The 15,618-nt window shown below is 46.2% G+C and overlaps 1 pseudogene; it reads right to left on the bottom strand.

Moving 5' to 3' along the window:
• Positions 1–13,291: 13,291 nt before the first annotated feature.
• On the bottom strand, positions 13,292–13,999 carry LOC125553457 (uncharacterized; annotated as a pseudogene).
• Positions 14,000–15,618: the final 1,619 nt, after the last annotated feature.

Here is a 15,618-nt window from a genome sequence, read left to right as displayed (position 1 = left end):
CGCTTCAACCTCGGGACCTGACGGTTCGGAGTGTGTCCGAATACCCTCGCAGTTATATAAGAACCGGGGTATGCATGGAGACCAGGCGTAGGGGTCATTAGTGCTTGAACAGACAAGTGCCCAACTAGTTATGTTATATTACATGGTTAGTAAGAAACATCTTCCAGGGAGAATAGTTCCGTTAGGGGTTCCTTTCCCTGGGAGGCATGCCCTAAAGTGCATGTCCATTCTGCGAAAAGAGACACAGGAAAAACATCTGGGGGCGTATAGATAAATAAGTGGAAAAAAGATCATCTTTAGTTCACCGACCGAATATTCCCTTAAGAACGCTAGCTTTCGGCTTCACCCAGTCTGAGGTACACATCCGGCTGACCCGGCAGTAACAATCACAGAGGTGCTCCCTTTACCACCTAGCCGAACAATTGGGAACGTAGGGGTAAGCACAGGAGCCAAGCAACCCAGCTTGGCCAAAACTTAAGTCATATCGATGCATATAATGGTGAATAAAAGGTACATGCGGAAGTGTGACACATGTGTTGGGCATGAAGCCCGTATAAATAAGCTTCTGTTTAAAGAAGCCCCCAGGTTTAATGAGCGCGGATAGCGCATCACTTTATGAGCCTTTAAAGGCTATAAGAGAGAGAGAGAGAGAGAGGAGAAGGAGAGAAATGTAAGACAGACAGTATATAAAAAAATGGACAAAGGAAGGAGACGAACACAGAGTCCGGCGCTAGGCATAGAATCTTCGGAGACGGGCTGCGTTCCATGGGTTCGGCTCGAGTCGGTTATCCGATGCATCTCGTAGGCGGTACGCTCCACCAGTCAGGACTTGGTCAATTATGAAGGGACCTTCCCACTTGGGCTTGAGTTTGTCCTTTTTCTTGTCCGGTAGGCGTAGAACTAATTCGCCAACGTTGTAATTTTTGGCCCGTACTTCCCTGCTTTGGTATCTTCGAGACCGCTGTTGATAGAATGCAGGACGGGCTTTTGCCACGTCACGCTCTTCCTCCAAGGCATCCAAACTGTCCTGCCGATCGAGTGCGGCTTCTCTTTCTTCGTACACGCGCACTCGAGGTGAGTCATGAATTATGCCGCAGGGCAAAACTGCCTCTGCACCATACACCATGAAGAATGGTGTGTATCCGGTGGTGCGATTCGGCGTGGTCCGCAGCCCCTAGAGTACGGAGTCGAGCTCCTCTACCCAGTGCGTATTAGATTCCTTAAGGGACCACACTAATCTGGGTTTGATGTTGCTCATGATAAGACCATTTGCACGTTCGACCTGGCCGTTAGTTTGTGGGTGATAGATGGAAGCATAATCGAGATTGATGCCCATGTTTTTGCACCAGAGTTTTACCTCGTCGATTGTAAAGTTCGTGCCGTAATCAGTGATGATGCTGTGGGGGATGCCGTAATGGTGTACAACCCCGGATATAAAGTCTATCACCGGTCCGGATTCGGCCGTCTTAACAGGCTTGGCTTCTATCCATTTGGTGAACTTATCCACCATGACCAGTAAGTATTTTTTCTTGTGGGTTCCGCCTTTAAGGGGTCCAACCATGTCAAGCCCCCAGACCGCGAAGGGCCAAGTGATGGGGATAGTTTGGAGGGCGGTGGGTGGCATATGGCTTTGGTTTGCAAAAAGCTGGCAACCGACGCATCGTTGGACCAAGTCCTAGGCGTCTGCCCAGGCCGTCGGCCAATAAAAGCCTGTACGGAAGGCCTTGCTTACAAGGGACCGAGCTGCAGCGTGATGACCGCCAAGTCTGGCATGAATTTCAGCCAGGAGGTTCCGCCCTTCCTCTTCGGAGATGCACCTTTGAAGGACTCCGGTAGTGCTTTTCTTATAAAGCTCTCCCTCATGGACTTTATAGGCTTTAGATCGCCGCACTATGCAGCGTGCCTCATTTTGGTCCTCGGGGAGTTCCTGCCTAGTAAGGTAGGCGAGGAATGGTTCTGTCCACGGGGCGATGACGGCCAATATTACGTGGGCTGAAGGTGTTATTTCATTGCAGAGCCTCCAATTATGTCAGAGTGTTCGGTGTCGGGCACTGCGGTTGGTTCCGGGCTATTATTGTCGAGTTCCCCTTCCCATACTACGGATGGCTTGAACAGCCTTTCCAAGAAGATGTTGGGGGGGGACTACATCGCGTTTTGCGCTGATGCATGCCAGGACATCTGCCGCCTGATTATTTTCCCGGGCTATATGGTGAAATTCGAGCCCTTCGAACCGAGCTGACATTTTTAGGACGGCGTTGCGATAAGCTGCCATTTTTGGATCCTTGGCATCAAAATCTCCATTTATTTGGGATATTGCGAGGTTTGAGTCCCCGCGCACCTCTAGGCGTTGAATGTCCATGGATACTGCCATCCGGAGACCATGTAAAAGGGCCTCATATTCGGCTGCATTGTTGGAGTCTGTGTACATTATCTGGAGTACATATTGAACTGTGTCTCCTGTGGAGGACGTCAAAACGACGCCAGCCCCTAGACCGGCCAACATTTTGGAGCCGTCGAAGTGCATGACCCGGTTTGAATATGTGTCGTACTCTTTAGGGAGTTCGGCCTCCGTCCATTCTGTGACGAAGTCGGCCAAAACTTGCGACTTGATAGCTCGCCGTGGCTTGTAAGTTATGTCGAACGGGACGAGCTCAATGGCCCATTTTGCAATCCGGCCCGTCGTGTCGCAGTTGTTTATAATATCGTTAAGTGGCACTTCCGAGGCTACTATTATTGAACACTCTTGAAAGTAGTGTCGCAGCTTCCAGGATGCCATAAATACCGCGTACGCAATCTTTTGATAATGCGGGTACCGTGACTTGCACGGAGTAAGGACAGTGGACACATAGTAGACCGGCTTTTGAAGGGGGAATTTGTGTCCGTCCGTTTCTCGTTCGACGACGAGCACTGTGCTTACGACCTGATGGGTTGCTGCAATGTATAATAGCATTGGTTCGCCAATGTTTGGCGCGGCCAGGACTGGGTTTGTTGCCAAGATGGCTTTTATTTCGTCGAGTCCGGCCGTGGCTGCATCCGTCCACTCGAAGTGTTCGGTGCGCCGAAGGAGGCGGTAAAGGGGTAGGGCCTTTTCTCCCAAGCGGGAGATAAAGCGGCTTAGAGCCGCCACGCATCCGGTTAATTTTTGTATTTATTTGAGGTCCTTCGGGATATCCAATTGTGACAGAGCTCAGATCTTGGCTGGATTTGCTTCAGTTCCTCTACCGGATACAATGAAGCCCAAGAGCTTTCCGGCTAGAATGCCGAAAACGCATTTTTCCGGGTTGAGCTTGATGTCGTATGTTCGGAGGTTATCGAATGTTAGCCTCAAGTCGTCTACTAGAGATTCGACATGTCTTGTTTTAACGATCACATCATCTACATATGCCTCCACTGTTTTGCCGATCTGGTTTGCCAGACATGTCTGAATCATGCGATGATATGTTGCACCGGTGTTTTTGAGCCCGAAGGGCATTGTGTTGAAGCAGAATGGGCCGTATATGGTGTGATGAATGCCGTTGCGGCTTGGTCTGACTCTGCCATCTTTATTTGATGGTAGCCGGAGTATGCGTCGAGGAAACACAACGAATCGTGTCCTGCGGTAGCGTCGATAATTTGATCGATGCGGGGGAGAGGGAAGGGATCCTTTGGGCAAGCCTTGTTAAGGTCTTTAAAATCAACGCACAGGCGCCAGGATTTGTCCTTCTTTGGTACCATCACCAGGTTTGCTAGCCAGTCCGGGTGTTTTATATCTTTGATGAATCCGGCCTCCAATAGCTTGGCTAGTTCCTCTCCCATGGCCTATCTCTTAGGTTCGAAAAAACGCCGAAGAGCCTGTTTGACTGGCTTGAATCCTTTTAGGATATTTAAGCTGTGTTCGGCCACCCTGCGTGGGATTCCTGGCATGTCTGAAGGGTGCCAGGCGAAAATGTCCCAGTTCTCTCGTAGGAACCCTCACAGTGCGGCGTCTACATCAGGGTTTAACTGTGCCCCGATGGAAGCTGTTTTATTGGGGTCCGTTGGATGGACCTGGAATTTGACTATTTCGTCCACCGGTTTAAAGGAGGTGGACTTGGATCTTTTATCGAGTATCACATCGTCCCTATTCACCATGGAGCACAGCGCAGTCAGTTCCTCAGCCGCTAGGGCTTTGGATAGCGCCTCGAGGGCCAGTGCGGCTGTCTTGTTTTCGGCGCGGAGTGCTATGTCCGGATCACTAGTGAGAGTGATGATTCCGTTAGGCCCGGGCATCTTGAGCTTCATGTACCCGTAATGGGGTATTGTTTGGAAGATTGTAAACGCTTCCCGCCCTAGCAGAGCGTGATATCCGCTACTGAACGGGGCCACTTGGAACGTGACCTCTTCGGACCTGTAATTATCCGCGTGCCGAACACCACATCTAGTGTGATTTTTCCTGTACAACACGCTTCCCGACTGGGGATTATTCCTCTATAGGTTGTGCTGCTTCGCTCAATGCGGTTCTTGTCTATTTCCATTTTTTGAAGGGTTTCCTCATAAATGAGGTTCAATCCGCTGCCGCCATCCATGAGTACCTTGGTAATACAAAAGCCGTCCACTATTGGACCGAGGACCAATGCGGCTGGTGCTCGGGCTATTCGGAATTTAGGTTCATCACTGGCGTTAAAAGTAATAGCCGTGTCACTCCATGGGTTTATTGTTGCTACTTGGTAGACTTCGGCAAGGCTGCGGAGTGTTCTTTTTCGCATATTATTTGATGCGAAAGTCTCGAAGACTGTTAATACCGTACTGGTGTCTCTGGGGTGGCTTTCTGTGGCTTCTGGAATTAGAAGATCTTCGCCAATTTTTGCCACTTGCCGGAGTATCCAACATGCTCTAAGGCTGTGAGTTGGTGTGGCGCCCTCTGCACTGTGAATTTTACAGGGTCCATTAAGCCATCCTTCCAGTACGGTTCCGTGCCCTGTAGAGGGCTTTTGCTTTTTGGTATTGAACCCGGGTGTCCAGCGATGATGCACCCTTTTATTTCGGACCGGGTTTGTATTCAGGGCCGGATTGTCCCAAAATTTTATTTCGGTTTTCCATGCGCTTTCCATCGCACAGTACTTTCGTACTATGGACGCCAAGTCAGAGAAGCGTGTAATATCACGGCGACTTATGGCGTTGAGGATTCCCTTGTCCGTGCAATTATTGCAGAAGAATGAAATTGCGTCTTCCTCACAGCAGTCCTTTATCCTGTTCATAACCAGGAGGAATCTGGCCCAGTAATGATGTACTGTTTCTTCGGGCTCTTGCCTGATTTGGGATAGATCGCTTATGTACGGGTGGGTGGGTGGAATCAAATCCGAAACCTCGCCCAATCTGAGACCCAGAGGCCAAGGAGTTTCCGAACTCAGAAGTTTGGATTCTTGGATGATGTCCAATGAATCTAGCCCATCGCCTGACTTTAAGTTCAGGTCTTGAGTGGTGTCCTCCCCTCTGCGGGTATCCGGCTGGGAGGGATCGGGAATCCGGACATAGCTAGTCCTTAAGATAGATGAAGGGTCGCCGCACTGTCCCTCTACCACGGCAACATGATGGGTGACCTGGGGAGAGTTAATCTCTCTCAGATCGGGTTTAGGCCCAATCTGGTCGTAATCCGTAGCGACTCCCAGGACGGCGATGCGATCCAAGAGCTCGTTTAGGGAAGAGAGCTCCATTGGATCTAGCTGCTCGGCGAATTCCGAGCTGACGTGAAGATTGGTTTCGATGACCCGAGAGGTCATCGTCGGCGCAGCAGCCGAACAGGCGGTCATAAGGAAACCACCTAGACGGAGAGTTTGGCCGACAACCAAAGCTCCCTTAGCAACGGTGCCGTCTTTAAAGACGGGATGAGGCATCCTTCCTGATGGCGACGGCACAGAGGAACTCTCAATGAAAGCACCAATGCCGGTGTCAAAACCGGCGGATCTCGGGTAGGGGGTCCCAACTGTGCGTCTAGGCCGGATGGTAACAGGAGGCAGGGGACACAATGTTTTACCCAGGTTCGGGCCCTCTTGATGGAGGTAAAACCCTATGTCCTACTTGATTGATATTGATGATATGGGTAGTACAAGAGTAGATCTACCACGAGATCAAAGAGGCTAAACCCTAGAAGCTAGCATATGGTATGATTGTTGTTCCTACGGACTAAAACCCTTCGGTTTATATAGACACCGGAGAGGGCTAGGGTTACACAGAGTCGGTACAATGGTAGGAGATCTACATATCCGTATCGCCAAGCTTGCCTTCCACGCCAAGGAAAGTCCCTTCCGGACACGGGACGAAGCCTTCAATCTTGTATCTTCATAATCCAGGAGTCCGGTCGAAGGTATAGTCCGGCTATCCGGACACCCCCTAATCCAGGACTCCCTCAGTGTTGTTTACTAAATTTAGAGAAATTAAATTCATGAGTCGTATCATCCAAGCCAATAGTAACAACATTCTTTTCGCAGTCTATCTTAGCATTAACAGTGTTCAAGAAGGGTCTACCAAATATAATGGGACAAAAGCTATCTTGTGGGGAACTAAGAACAAGAAAATCAGCATGATATTTAGTTTTCCCGCACAAAACTTTAACATCTCTAACAATTCCCACTGCTAAAATGTATCTCTGTTAGCAAGTTTAATTGTGACATTAATATCTTCTAACTCAGCAGGTGCAATTTCATGCTTGATTTCTTTATACAAGTCATAAGGTATAACACTAGCACTAGCACCCATATCACATAAGCCATGATAACAATGTTCTCCTATTTTAACAGAAATAACAGGCACACCTACCACAGGTCTATGTTTAGCATTAGCACAAGGTTTAGCAATTCTAGCAGTTTCACCGCAGAACTGAATAACATGCCCATCAATATTATCAGACAAGAGATCTTTAACAATAGCAATATTAGGTTCTACTTTAACTTTCTCAGGAGGTGTATATGTTTTAATATTGCTTTTACGAACCACAGTTGAAGCTTTAACATGATCCTTTATCCTAACAGGAAAAGGTGGTTTCTCAACATAACAAGTAGGAACAATAGGATCATTATAAGTGACAGTCTTTTCTTGAACTTTAATAGGGGCAGCTACTTTTACTTCTATGGGATGATAATATTTAAACCACTTCTCCTTAGGGAGATCAACATAAGTAGCAAAAGATTCACAGAAAGAAGCTACTATCTCAGAATCAAGTCCATATTTAGTGCTAAACTTACGGAAAATATCGGTATCCATAAAATATTTAACACAATCAAACTTAGGTGTCATACCTGACTCCTTACCTTTGTCGAGATCCCAATCTTCAGAGTTGCGTTTAATTCCATCCAATAAATCCCATCTAAATCCAATAGTCTTCATCATGAAAGAGCCAGCACAAGAAGTATCGAGCATGGTGCGATTATTTTCAGAAAGCCGAGCATAAATTTTTTGAAGAATTGTTTCTCTTGGGAGCTCATGATTGGGGCATAAATATAACATTGATTTAAGCCTCCCCCAAGCTTGAGCGATGCTTTCTCCTTCACGAGGCCAAAAATTATATATATAATTGCGATCACGATGAACAAGATGCATAGGGTAATACTTTTGATGAAATTCCAATTTCAATCTTCTATAGTTCCATGATCTCGTATCATCACATAGCCTATACCATGTCAATGCGTCTCCCTTCAAAGATAAAGGGAAGACCTTCTTCTTAGAAACATCATCGGGTATACCTGCAAGCTTAAATAATCCACAAACTTTATCCACATATATTAGGTGTTCATCAGGATGCTTTGTTCCATCTCCTGTAAAAGGATTAGCTAGCAGTTTTTCTATCATACCCGAAGGATACTCATAAGGAATTTCATTTTCAATAGGTTTATTAGGTTGAGGAGCAACTATTTGCTCTACTGGTCGGGGTGAAGATACCCCAAACAAGCCCCTCAGAGGATTACTTTCCATAGTAACAAGTGACAATAAATTTCAGCACACTATATAAATTTTTCCTTACCAAATTCCACCTACCAAAGGTGCTTCACTCCCCGGCAACGGCGCCAGAAAAGAGTCTTGATGACCCACAAGTATAGGGGATCTATCGTAGTCCTTTCGATAAGTAAGAGTGTCGAACCCAACGAGGAGCAGAAGGAAACGATAAGCGGTTTTCAGCAAGGTATTCTCTGCAAGTACTGAAATAAGTGATAACAGATAGTTTTGTGATAAGATAATTTGTAACGAACAACGAGTAACAAAAGTAAATAAAGCGCAGGAAGGTGGCCCAACACTTTTTGTAGCAAAGGACAAGCCTGGACAAACTCTTATATAAGGAAAAACGCCCCCGAGGACACATGGGAATATCGTCAAGCTAGTTTTCATCACGTTCATATGATTCGCGTTCGGTACTTTGATAATTTGACATGTGGGTGGACCGGTGCTAGGGTGCTGTTCTTACTTGAACAAGCATCCCACTTATGATTAACCTCTATTGCAAGCATCCGCAACTACAACAAAAGTATTAAGGTAAACCTAACCATAGCATGAAACATATGGATCCAAATCAGCCCCTTACGAAGCAACGCATAAACTAAGGTTTAAGCTTTCGTCACTCTAGCGACCCATCATCTACTTATTACTTCCCTTCCTCTAGGCCCAAATAATGGTGAAGTGTTATGTAGTCGACGTTCACATAACACCACTAGAGGCTAGACAACATACATCTTATCAAAATATCGAACGAATACCAAACTCACACGACTACTAATAGCAAGACTTCTCCCTTGTCCTCGGGAACAATACATATATATATAGTGAGCTTCATTTCACCCAAGAGAGCTTCTGTTACATGAAAATTAATTAATTTTCATATGAATTTGGATATTCAATACCCATATGAATTGTATAGGTTGCTTTCCTCGAGACGTGTGTTGCACGTGTACGTTTACTAGTAAGGTTTAGTTGTAGCTAGAAGGTAGAGAAGAGAGCTGTTTGATAGTTCATACAGTTTTCTAAAATGAGTAGAAGAGTTTGTGAGTGTGCAAGGTAAAAAATAGAAGATGAACATATTTGGTGGAATCCATACAAGGCACATTGTTACCTCAAGCTCTCAATGGCAAATACTTTAAAAAAGTATCACCCAAGTGTGTGGCAAGAAGCCTAGATAGGCAACGGCCGATATATGACTATCGTCTTAAGCAAAGACATGGCCGATAAATAACTATCGCCCTTAGCATAAACATGGCCGATACATAATTATTGCCCTGAGAAATATAAATGGTCGATGAAGTGTTGAAATCATCCTTAGGAAAAATACATTGCAAATAGTAACTTTTCGGCACGTAAGTTTTGTCAAAAAATAGGGAGGCATGTGTTGACACCAGATTATGGCATGGTTCAAAAACATAATTAAGAAGACCTCAAATGAAAAAGTGCTCAAAGTGAGAAAGTTCCATATCGTCAAAAGGAGAAATTTTGATATTTGGGCCATATCCATCTGATCTCATCTCTAAGACCGAAGTTGTGTTCGAACTACTGAGATTTTGTATCAAGAATATTGTTGGCTCATAATGCCTCCAAGACGGCCTCATATGGAAAACTGATCTACACGAATTGTCTTCGTATCATCAAAATGATTGATTTTAATATAAAAATTGTCCCAATCTGAGGTCGTATGAAAAAGCTAGAGCCCACATAGCGTGACCCTACAGTGAGCAAAATATGATGCCCAGGGCCAGACACACATGGGACTATGTCTAATGAGTTACGTGAATAATTACCTGTTTTGCGCGAGCGATTTAGCCCTAAAGATGGCATCGAATCAAAAAATGTTCAACAGGAAAGTTGTTCGTCTCATCAAAACGAGTAAATATGCTTTTAGGCACATTTTCATCGAAGGCCGTTTACTGCCTCAAAAGTGAGCCACAAGGTGCTCCAGGTTATAAACCAAACAGTTTTGGAAAGTTCGGATTCCTAGTTGGAACCAAACTAGGATTTTGAACGTGAATTCTAACATTTCCTTGTATGGAAGTCCATCCACCTCTTATATACATGAGGGGTAACGGCCGATTGAAAACAACACACAATCGCAAAATTTATCTACAAAATTTCATCTCCTACCCTAATTTTCTGCTTCTCGTTCATCGGCGTTCTTCGCTTTGGAGAGCTTCGATCTACGAAGTCCTTGGGGCGGTCAAACCAACGTAGGGTAGCACATTACCGCCGTGCGTCTAGAAGGGGTCTCTCCCTGCCACGTGGGGTTTCGGGTCTTCAAAAGGGCTCACCGGATTGTCTTGCGTATCGCAATTCCGGTGAGCCTCCTTTGACGACGTGTCTTACGTATCGCGCTCGACGCCGAGGGTACACGGTGACGTGTTCGTGTGTGAATAGTCACTTATGTAATTGGATGTATAATTTGGTTGTGCAATCATGTTCTTATTAGTATATATATTGTTGTTCTGTAGGCAGAGCATATATGTCGTGCAGACAGAGCAAATCACATCGCACACAGACTAAACTACGGAACAAGTCGGTGATGATTTCATCAATCACTGACAATTGTATATCAGCAAGTGTTTGCCTACAATACACACGGCTTATTAGCAGTAAGCGTCTGTGTAATTATTGGTCTTCCCATACAATTCTAATTACTAATATGCTTGTCGTGTATCATACACATTTTGCTAAGCTGAATCATTGGTGTTTGTTTTTGCTCATTGCAAATAGTTTATGTGTGTGAACTGTATGTCGTATATCGCACAAACCTTGAACTGACTAACCGTTTCTATTGTTTTGTCTCATCGCAAACATTTCATCCGAGTGAATTGTATGTTATATATCGCACACACATTGATTTGGCTGACCGTTTTTATCGTTTTGACTAATTACAAACAGTTTATATGGATCAATTGTATGCCAAGTATCACACACGTGGCTCTAATCTGAATTATGCTTGATATCTCTGCCATCGCACAAAGTTCGTTAACTGGTGACGGTTTTGTTACGATGCCGTTTATAATTCATGCATTGCACACAATTTGATCGATTAGTCTCTTATACATGTGTCGCGTTAGGACCATTCTGCAGTAGTGCTTGTAGATGTCATCAGTGTTACTTTGGATATTTTCCACAATATATAGTTTCACGTATGAGGGTGTAGATGCAGCATTGGCGTGTAAATCTTAATATCTGCACACCCCACACAATGCATGTCAACTTCACTGCCTTGCATGTACCGCAGGACCTTTTGGTGGCTTTTCGAGTGGTCAAGCTCTAGACATAATGTACATTTGTCAATTATTTTGATTATAAATGCCTTGTTTTTATAATTGAATATACATATTGCTTCTGACAGGTGAAGCATAAGAAACCAACTTTACCTGATCAGTTTAAAATGGGTTTGTTGAATTAAAAATAGTACCTAGTTAGATTGTAAAAGGATAAATTATAGAATCTAGATGCTTACTTACAATTAATAATTAACTAGTACGTACTCCTCCAGAGTAGTATATATAGTGAGTAGATTAAAAATCATCATTATCACCAGTCGGGTGGAGGAGCAACCATCAAGTGTGAGCCGAAGGGGGCGGTGGCGCCGTTGTGGCGAAGGGCCTCCTGCCGTCTCTCGTCGTCCTTCGTGTACACATCCTCTCTGATATTCGCCATCACCGTACGAGTCACCGCCGCCAGCAGCAGCAACGACAACAACAGGCACAACGTCACCGTCGTCTCCCAGCTTCTCCTCTTCATCGCCATCTAATTCGATTCGATTCAATTCGATTCTCCTCTAGTTCGTACCTATATACCTCTAGCTAATAACATGCATGCATGTCTATATATGTATGTCTGGCCGATCCGTCGATGCATCTAGCTATTTTTGACTAAATTTAGTACTAGTAGCTATAGCTAATTAAAGGTGGGCCAAAAAATAAGCGGTCGATCGTCCATCTAGCTCTGGCTCCAGCTCGATCACTCATTCATTTGAAGAAGGGCATGCATCCATGTACTCCAGAAGAAAACATTTCGATGCGATGTTGTTTTTGTGCTATCATCTTAGTATATGAGTATATTATTATACAAGAGAGAAAAGGAAAAGACTAGATAGAAAGAAAGAAAAAATACTCAATACAGTAGCATGCAGTTATAGAAGAGGTGGCTAGCTAGAGTTGTTTGGCGATGGCCTTGAGCGCATCGATCTCGGACGTAGGGGTAGCGGTAGGAGAAGCCGAGCTGGGTGGCCCTGGCCGGGAGCACCTTCTGGCCGTCCAGCACCACCGTCGCGCCTTCTCCCAGCAGCCAGCAGGACCTTGATGGCCAGCCCCGGCACCGGCTGCCAGGACGGGCGCCCCACCCACCTGCCCCAGCCGCTCGCACAGCTCCGACAGCTGCACCGGGTTCCGCAGGGACTGAACTCGTAGATGAGATCCACCAGGTCGTCCAAATGAATCCAAGAGAACCTATATATGTATTCGTAGAGGCATATATATACACCTGAGGCGCCCTCCAGGGACACCATAACAATGAAAGGGTTCACATTTTTCGAAGAGCAAGATTGGAAAGAGCTGCTACTGTTGATTTACATGAAAGCGTCAAGGACGAGTGAATCAAAGAGGTCTCATGAATCTCTTTGTCGTCGGGAACAGTGGGCGTTGGGGCGGGGACTCCGGGTGGTTTCTGTTTGTGCGTCGAGATGGCGATCTCGGGAACAATGTGAGTTGCAGCTCTATGAGGTGGGGCTCTTGCTCGACATTGGTTGGGTGGCATTCTTGTCCCGTTTGGGCGGTGAGGGTGTCGGCCCGGTCGATGCGTCTCAGATAGGGCGGCCTAACTTTACGTCGGGACGGCGGCCCCGGATGTGGTACGACATTCGTGGTCTGCATGTAGTTGTTCTGCGCAGCATGGGCTGCGGGTAGCTGTCTTGTGCGGCGTTGATGCTCGAGGGCGAGTGGAGGTATGTCAGGGCGGCAGCCCCGAATGTGGTGCGGCGTTCGTGGTCTGCGTGCGGCTGCCCTAAGCAGCGTGGGCGGCGGGTAGCTGCATCGTGCGGCATTGCTGCTTGAAAATGAGCGGTGGCATGTCGGGGTGGCGGCCCCGGAAGGCGGTGTCGGTTGAGTGCGTAGGGCGCAGCGGAGCAGTGGATGTCGAGGTGGCGGCCTTGAGAGATTTGCAGCTTCGAAGGCGTGGACCTTGTATCGTGTGGGCGACATGATTGTCATCGGTGTTGGTCGTGGGTGGGCTTTGCCCTGTGTGTTAGTCTTTGAGGTGGGTTGGCCCTTGTTGTTCCAGTTTTCATCTAGTTTTTCGTAATTAACTAGACAATTCTTTTCGGCTTAATTAACAGATGAGGCAATCTTTGCCTCCATTTTAAAAAAAAATCTCATGAATCAACTCGGACTAGCTAGCTCCCAGACACATGCTTTGAAAGAACAAGATCGAAAGTTCTAGTGTCATGAAAGCATCAACGATGAATGAATCAACTGGGAGTCTGGGAGACTAGTGCAAGAAGAAGCGCCCCGGTCAGTGTTGCGCCGGCGGGGCACAGGTATTGTGTGCGTTGTTGGAGTGGCACGACGGGCCGGCCGCCTGAGTCCTCTGCCTCCCCTCCCAGCACCCGCTGCGCCAGCTTTGAGCCCAGCATCCTTCCCAGCGCCTGCTGCAGCACCGGCGCCCCTGAACCCTTCCTCTGCTCCGACGATACAACGCCAGCCTCGCCCATCGCCAAAGTTGCAGGAGCACCACCACCATCATCAGCGTTTGCTCCATGATGATCGGTCGCACCCTCCGTGGAGACGGCGCCGTGAACCATCGCCGGAGACAGGACCCCGGGGTTCTGCGGCACCCGGGGAGACGGTCTCGACCCGTAGGAGCTCTGGACAAGGGCACAACACGCAAGAAGAAGCAGCGTGAGACAGGCGCGGGAGCACCGTGCCATTTTTGGTCACGGTTTTGGGGAGGCACTACGTACGTAGGTAGGTGTAGGTGAGCTTTCTTTCGAAGAGGTGTAGGAGTACTGTGTACCAAGCGAGGGACAAACTAGGAATAGAACTGTTACTGCAGTGCTTGCAATGCAGAGATTCACAGGCAAACATGACCTACTTATAGAGGCTTTCGGACGTACGTGGAGAAGATAGACCGAAATGACGAGGAAAGGCGCCCCACGTACACAGTTTTCACCGAGCATGTGACGACGCCTTGCTAATTAGCGTGCTGGTGAAGAATACACTACACATCAGCACATAATATCATCTTGATTCTTGAGCATGGAGCAGCAAAGTTTGAAGTAGAAACGGAGAGATAGTCATGACAAACATGACAAACATGCATGCAGCCCGTCGGCGCGTGGTTTTGTACGTAACACGTGGACCTTTCTGCGAGGAATATACTACTGCTACACTCGCACAGTAGGATAGGAGAGTATCAAGGATTCGCTGAGCTGTAAAAGTACTGCATATCTGGCTTGCAGAGTAGAGTATACACAATGAGCTGGTGGTCGTGGGGAGTTGCATAGGAGCACACAAGTGGATCACACTGCATGCAGAGTTGTTTCTTCACCCCTTCCATGCATAGTTTAGGTAAACTATGCACTGCCTTGCCGGAAACTGCCACACAATCTCCAAATTAATTAATACCGTGGAAGATTGGCAATGTGTGGATGTTCTATGTAGCCAGTTCAAGGTTTTGAATTCCGAATGAAACATTTTTCTCAAGGGGGGCGGTAAACTCGATAACCACGGTAACCACTAACTACCGAAAAAAAGAGCAAAATTTAAATTTAAAATTTGAATTCAAATTTTCTAAGACACGAATACATAAGTTTTTAACACAAAACATTGTCTGGACTAGTACTACCGCAGCAGTAACAGGCCTGCTCCACTGCCACGCACATGCAGGTCGTGCCGCAGGCTGTCCTGGAACAGATGACTAACAGTTGCTGGTTGAAAATCCTTACCACTAGGACGTGAGTATGCATGCATGTGTTTCACTTAGAGACATACCTTATTTAACTAGGCGTTAGGAGTTTAAATTAAAAATTCCAAAAGGTTCAGAATTTTCTGCTTGGTACACATAATTATTGTGGGGGAGCGGGAAACACGGTTACAGGGCGGTAACCAAATTTACCGCCCGGTCCCCAAAACCTTGAGTCGGTTTACTACACATGACTTTGGCGAAACCAGTAGAACTCACCTAAAAAATATCACAAAATTCATCTAAACACATGTAGGGTGTGTTTGGTTTCGGAATGAAGTGGAATGGAATGTCATGGTTTTATTTCACTAGAATGGGTCAGTTTCATCCTTGTGTTTGGTAGGGGCAATTCAAAAGAATGGAATGGTTACATTTGTGTGTTTGGTTTTATAGATGGAACGGAATGGGTTTGTTCATATCTCCACTTGTTTTCTTGTGATTATGTACAATATATTGTTCTTTGGCACCAAACACAAACAAGACACATATAGAGGTAAAAAAGACCATCAACACACAGCAAAACATTCAATTGTAAATGCCCAAAACAAGTGACATATATTGCCCTGTCAGCTATCAACAACACTTAGCCGTAGAACTTCATGTCTTTTCTGTCATCTGCGTACAAAACATAAAATTCAGTGGGAGCACAACAAGCACCAGGACGACACACAACAATAGGAACAAGTTCAGGCCATGAGC

The sequence above is a fragment of the Triticum urartu genome, chromosome 4A, assembly GCF_056163025.1.
Source record: "Triticum urartu cultivar PI428250 chromosome 4A, HENAU_Tu73, whole genome shotgun sequence".
NCBI classification, from domain to species: domain Eukaryota; kingdom Viridiplantae; phylum Streptophyta; class Magnoliopsida; order Poales; family Poaceae; genus Triticum; species Triticum urartu.
Note: the sequence above shows the minus strand (reverse complement) of the source record. Positions and strands in the feature narration are given on the sequence as shown.